We start from the raw sequence: 6,162 nt of genomic DNA, 5'->3' as shown, positions 1-6,162 counted from the left end.
CAAAACCCCTTTGCTCACATGCATAGAAATCCAGAAATGCCTGTGAATTTATGACCCTCCTGAACCTTAAACAATCATTAGTGAATGAAGAAGTATGAAGGTTTCAGCTCTCTTGCCTCAGACTAGGACAATTCTGGTACATAATATACTCCAAAGTTCCCCTGTAGGATTAGACTGAAGCTATCTTTGGGGTACTTTGCCTGTACATATCTTGAGGCTACTTGATAAGAGGGCACTAGCATATAAAGCTGGATAAGAGAAAGAACTTGTAAGGCTATCTGGAAAAAGACTTAATATTGAGATGGCTGGGGATAGCTTCTGGAAATGTGAGGGGAAATGTGGGCCACATTAAATAAGGTGAGATGCTTGAACTGCTTTGTCAGAGTGTTAAGAAAGACCCCAATAACCCAAGAAATCCTGAGCAAAGAAAATACAGCCAGAGGCATTACACTACTTGACTTCTAAGTGTACTACAAAGCTATAGTAACCAAAGTAGCATGGTACTGGCTTAAAAACAGACACATGGATCAGTGGAACAGAATAGAACCTCAAAATCAACCCACATACTTATAGCCAACTGATATTTGACAAGGGCAACAGGAGCATACATTGAGGAAAGGACGGCCTCTTCAGTAAATGATGCTGGGAAAACTGGACACCTATATGTAGAAGAAAGAAACTAGACCCGTACCTCTTTCCATATACCAAAATCAACTCAAAGTGGATTACATACTTAAATGTAAGACCTGAAGCTATAAATTCCGAGAAGAAAACATAGGAGAAACACTTAAGGATGTTGGACTGGGTGAAGACTTTATAATAAGACCTTAAAAGCACAGGCAGAAAAAGGAAAAATAAACAAACAGGAATATATCAAGCTAACAAGCTTCTGCACAGCAAAGGAAACACTAAACAGAGTGAAAAGACAACCTACAGAATGGAAGAAAATATTGGCAAACTATACTTCTGACAGCAGTTGATATCCAGAATATACAATGAACTCAAAACCACTGAGCAGTAATAATAATAATAATAATAATAATAATAATAATAATAATAATAATAATCTGATTTTAAAATGGGCAAAGGAGCTGAATAGATGTTTCTCAAAAGAAGGTATATGAGTGGGCAACAAGGATATGAAAAAATGCTCAATATCACTAATCATCAGGGAAATGCAAATCAAAACCACATTGAGGTATCACCTCACCCCAGTTAGACTGACCATCATCAAAAAGTCAAAGAATAACAAATGCTGACAAGGATGTGGAGAAGGGGGAACCTCCTACACTATTGGTGGGACTGTAAATTAATGCAGCCATTATGGAAAACAGTATGGAGGTTCCTCAGACAACTACAGACAGAACTACCACATCATCCAGCAATCCCACTACTGGGTATATATCCAAAGAAATGGAAATCATCATGTCGAAGGGACACCTACGCTCCCATGTTCATTGCAGCTCTGTTTACAATAGTTAACATAGGGAAGCAACCTAAATGTCCATCGACAGACGAATGGATAAGGAAAAGTGGTATGTATACTCAATAGAATACTCCTCAGCCATAAAAAATGAAATTCTGCCATTTGCAGCGACATGGATGAGCTTGGAGAAAATTATGCTAAGTAAAACAATCCAGGCACAGAAAGAGAAATACCACATGTCTTCACTCATAAGTAGGAGCTAAAAAGAAAGAAAAGAAACAACAATCACAATGCGTTGAACTTTCAGTAGGAGAGAACAGAACTGTGGTTACTAGAGGTGGGAAAGGGAGAGGGGAGAGGGACTAGTGAGAAATTGGTTAATAGACACAAGGAATGATTACACTGTACTGATGAATATGCTAATTATCCTGGTTTGATCAACACACATTGTACACAGGTATTGATATTTAATTCTGTACTCCACATATTTGTTTAATCAATTACTTTTTAATGAAAAAGAAAGGTATCAAAAGCCTCTTAGAAATTGGTGTGTTAGGATCGATCTATTTTATAAAACCTGAGAACCCACAAAGTGACTGTGTTCCTTAGGAAGGCCCAGAGGATATTCTCTTGACTAAGGGGAAAAGAAATGTGCTCATGACGGGTGGTTCCAAAATATTCAAGCTCAGAAGTAGATGTTCTTTGCTCTTCTAGGCTGAAACTAAACGTAGGAGATATAGTTAAGGAACTGAGCTCTCTAACGTTAGTGGAAATGACAAGATTTCAGAAGAGAAGTTAGGTGGCAGTGTATAACCATCAGAGACCAGGTGAATATAATTATTATAATGCTCAACAAGATCCAAATGGCAACCAGGGGGCCCTGCCATGCAGGAATCTGTGGTGATGACCAAGAGATTATGATGTTTCTGAGGCAAGTTACAGAGTTGGTCAACCAGGGTATTGCTTGAGATATGTAATTAAAACATCAGAAGTGGATGAATGGAGGTTAATCTATACCACCACAATGAAAAGTGAAAATGTTTTGCCTGGTTTCCATACCTGAGCCATTTCTCAGTCTCAGAAGTCCTCAGTTGAAAGAAAGATTGAGTACCCTTGAAGAAGGACCTTGAAATGTAATAGCAAGTATTTATAGTATTGATTCTATTAGTCCTTTCCCAAGAGAAATTTATTGACATTTATCAGTACAAATGTACACTGGGAAAAGGGTGATTGCCAATATCTTCTGAGGGCTGTTGGATACAGAGCTTGAGCAGACACTGATATTAAGGAACCCAAAGCATGATAATACCCTTCCCCCATTAGAATAGGTACTTATGAAATTCAGTCCCTGCCTTGGTCCACCTTACAGTGGGTCTAATGGGTCCACAGACACACTCAGTGTGAGTTTTGGATTGCTTAGTCAGAGGGACATACTTAGCATGTGGAAGAAACCTGGCTTTTGGTTTCTAGACCCATGGATTAAGAACTATTATGGTAGGAAAGCACAGGTGAACATCCGTCAAAGTGCTACCTCCCCCAGGCCAAAATCCTAAATCAAAAACAACACCACATCCTAAATGGAATGGTAGAAATTAGTGATAGTCTCAGATACTTAAAGAAAGCAGGGGTGATAGTCCAGATTTTGTTCCCATTTTCCTTGTAAAAACCAGATGTACCATGGAAAATGATGTGAACTAACACAAACTTAAATAAGTAATAACCCCGAGTAAAGCTTCTATGCCAAATATGGTATTCTTACTTGTAATGGATCATTATCAATACAGTGTATGGTATTTGGCAAGTGGCTTTGATGTGGCTAAAGGAGGCAACTCTAAAATACATATAGTAGTAAGGGAAAATCTTTCAAGTGTGCAGAGCTGGTCAATCATTGAAGACATAAATGGCTTGAGGTAGTCATGTATATGGACTTCTGGGCAGTGTTAAATAGTTTGACTGGTTGGTCATGTGATTGGGATGCAGAATTGAAAGATGAATGATAGAGGCCAAAGAAAAGGCATGTGGATGGATCTCCAAGAGTGGACACAAAGTGTGAGAATCTTTACGTCTCACGGTAATGGCCACGAAAGAGCATCCATTGAAGAAGTGCTGAACAACGGGTCGACAGGGTGACTTGTTTGTTAGATGTCAGTCAGCCTCTGTGTTTGTCATACCACTTACACAATACACCTATGAGTGGAGTAATCATGATATCAGAGTTAGAAGCTATGCATTGAACCAACAATATGGGCTCCCTCTTACCAAGGCTGACTAGCTACTATCACATAGTATCATGAGTAAATAGCTTCCTGATCTTTCAGTACCAGAGACCAATGCCAACCCCTCAGTACAGTACTGTCCCTTGAAGAAACAAACCAGCCACTTGATGGAGAATTGATTACATCCTGCCCTGGAAAAGGCAATTACTTATCATAACTGGGATTTCTTGTATTCTAGATTTTCCTTTTCTGCCTTCAGTGTTTCAGTCAACTCTACTATCTGAGTTTTCACAGAATATCTGATTTACCAACATGAGGTTCTGTATAATGTTAATTTGCATTAATGGATTCACTTTATGACAAAGAAGGCATGACGATGGGTGCATAACCATAGGATTCATGGTTCTACAGTATACCGCATTACTCAGAAGCTTCCAGCCTAGTAGAGTACTGACGTGGTCTCTTGAAGGCACTGATAAAGCAACGTCTTGAAGACAATGCCTGTGATTGGGGGATTTTGTCCTTCAACAGGCAATCTATGTCTTAAACCAACAGTCATTATATGGCACTCTATCTTCAATAGGTAGAACACACAAATCTGGGGAAAAGTGGGTGGAAGTAGGAATGGCCCCACTCACCATCATTCTCAGTGATTCATTGAAAACTTTTAAGTTCTGTGATTTCCAGAAGGTGGATGCTTCCACTAGGGGACACTGTATGATTCCTACCAAACTAAAAGCTATGACTGCCACCTCATAATTTTGAGTTTCTTGTTGCCACTAGTGTAGCAGGTAAAGAAAGAAGGTAACATACTGGCATGGCTAATTGACCTTAATCATCATGAGCAGGTAGGGTTGCTGCTCCCATACTCATTTTTAACTGTGAATGGGCAATGGTCCTGGGAGGAAGGAGCTGGAGCACAGGGAGGAAAGTCATCTTTCTGCCATGTCCAGCCTCCCAGAGATATTGAGCTCCTCAGCATTGATTCTAGCTCTATAGCAATGAACACAGAATGTGGCAAGAAGAGAAGGCATCCCCACAGTGACCCACGCTCATATTGCACTTCCAGAAGGCACCAGCACAATGCATTCCCAACCATGACAAGACGTACAGATTGGCTACACTCTCAGGGAAGGAAATGTGTCCATTAACTATGGGTCAAGGAGGAATACTGCAAGAGTGCCAGGAAATAGTGCCATAGGTGGAATTGGATTGCTTATCCAAATCTAAATTGAAGGAATGTTCAAATGTTCAGTGCTGGCTGAAAGGGCACTTCTGAAGCTTGTGAGGGTTTGACTCCATTAGGCAGAGGAGAGATCAGCTTGCTATATCACAGGGCCTATCCAAGGCTTTATTAGGAAATTGGGTTCTTCCTTTGGTCTATTCCTGTTTCTGTGCCCTATCGCTTGACACCTATTATCCTTCACATTGTCCCATATCTATTCAAAGTATCTTATTTGCTGAGTACCCACAATATGCCAGGCCCTATGGCAAGTTCAAGTAGTGGTGGGATTGGGGAAGTGGGATCGGGGGCTGGGTTAAGGTACAAGGTTGAATTAGCAAGGGCATCTTCCCTTTAAGAGTTTGAGATCCAGCAGGGCAGACAGAACATTGATCAAAACCTGTGAAAGGTGATAAAGCAGAAGACTAATCACAGTGCCATGGACTCCAAGGGAAGAAAAAAGTTGTTCAGCTGCCTGGAAGTCAAGGAAGTCTTCACAAAGGAGAGGACACTTGGGTGAAGGCTTGAACAAGAAGTTTGCTAGGTTGAGAAGAGGAAGAAAGGTCATTCTGGGCACAGGGAACAAAGGCACAAAAATAAGAAATATGACTATTTTTGTGGAATAGTGAGTGAGCCTTTGTGGGAATCTGATCCATTACAAACAGTTCTGCAGCTATTTTCTGTATAAGAGTGCTTGGCCAAGAGGTCACATAGGAACTGATCCCCAGCTTAACATTCTGCTTGACAAGTCAGACATTCTGGTGAAAAGCTGTGTCTTCCTTGAGAAAGAATCTTATTCTACATGTTGTTATTATCAGAGTATTCAGCTTGTCCACTATTTCATTCTGTCTTGGAGCTTCATGTCAGGGGACGATAGAGAATGACAACCCAAGATATTCTCATCCTGGTATCAGATGCCAATGGTAGACTTCTGTGAATCTCTGCCAGGACCTAGGGTTGATGGCCCTTGCTTTTTTCTAGAACACTTGAGACATTCTGGGAAAGAACAAACTAAAGATGTTCTCTTCAAAAGGCTCCTTGTGGCTTTGGAGAACAGGGTGCCCAAGAAGTTCAGAGTGATTCAAGGGAGCTGGTGGGGGGGAAGGCAGGGTAAGAGGGAGTTGGTAGCTAATGCAAAGGAAACTAATTCCGCCTGTGGCCCATCAATACATTTAATATTTAATTATACTCAAACAGCAACACCTTTTCCTCCCACCACCAGCTATAAACACACACACACACACACACACACACACACACACACACACACACACACACACACACACACACACACACAC

This window comes from Galeopterus variegatus, unplaced genomic scaffold (assembly GCF_000696425.1).
Source record: "Galeopterus variegatus unplaced genomic scaffold, G_variegatus-3.0.2 Scaffold721, whole genome shotgun sequence".
Lineage (NCBI taxonomy): Eukaryota > Metazoa > Chordata > Mammalia > Dermoptera > Cynocephalidae > Galeopterus > Galeopterus variegatus.
This window is presented reverse-complemented; position numbering follows the sequence as displayed.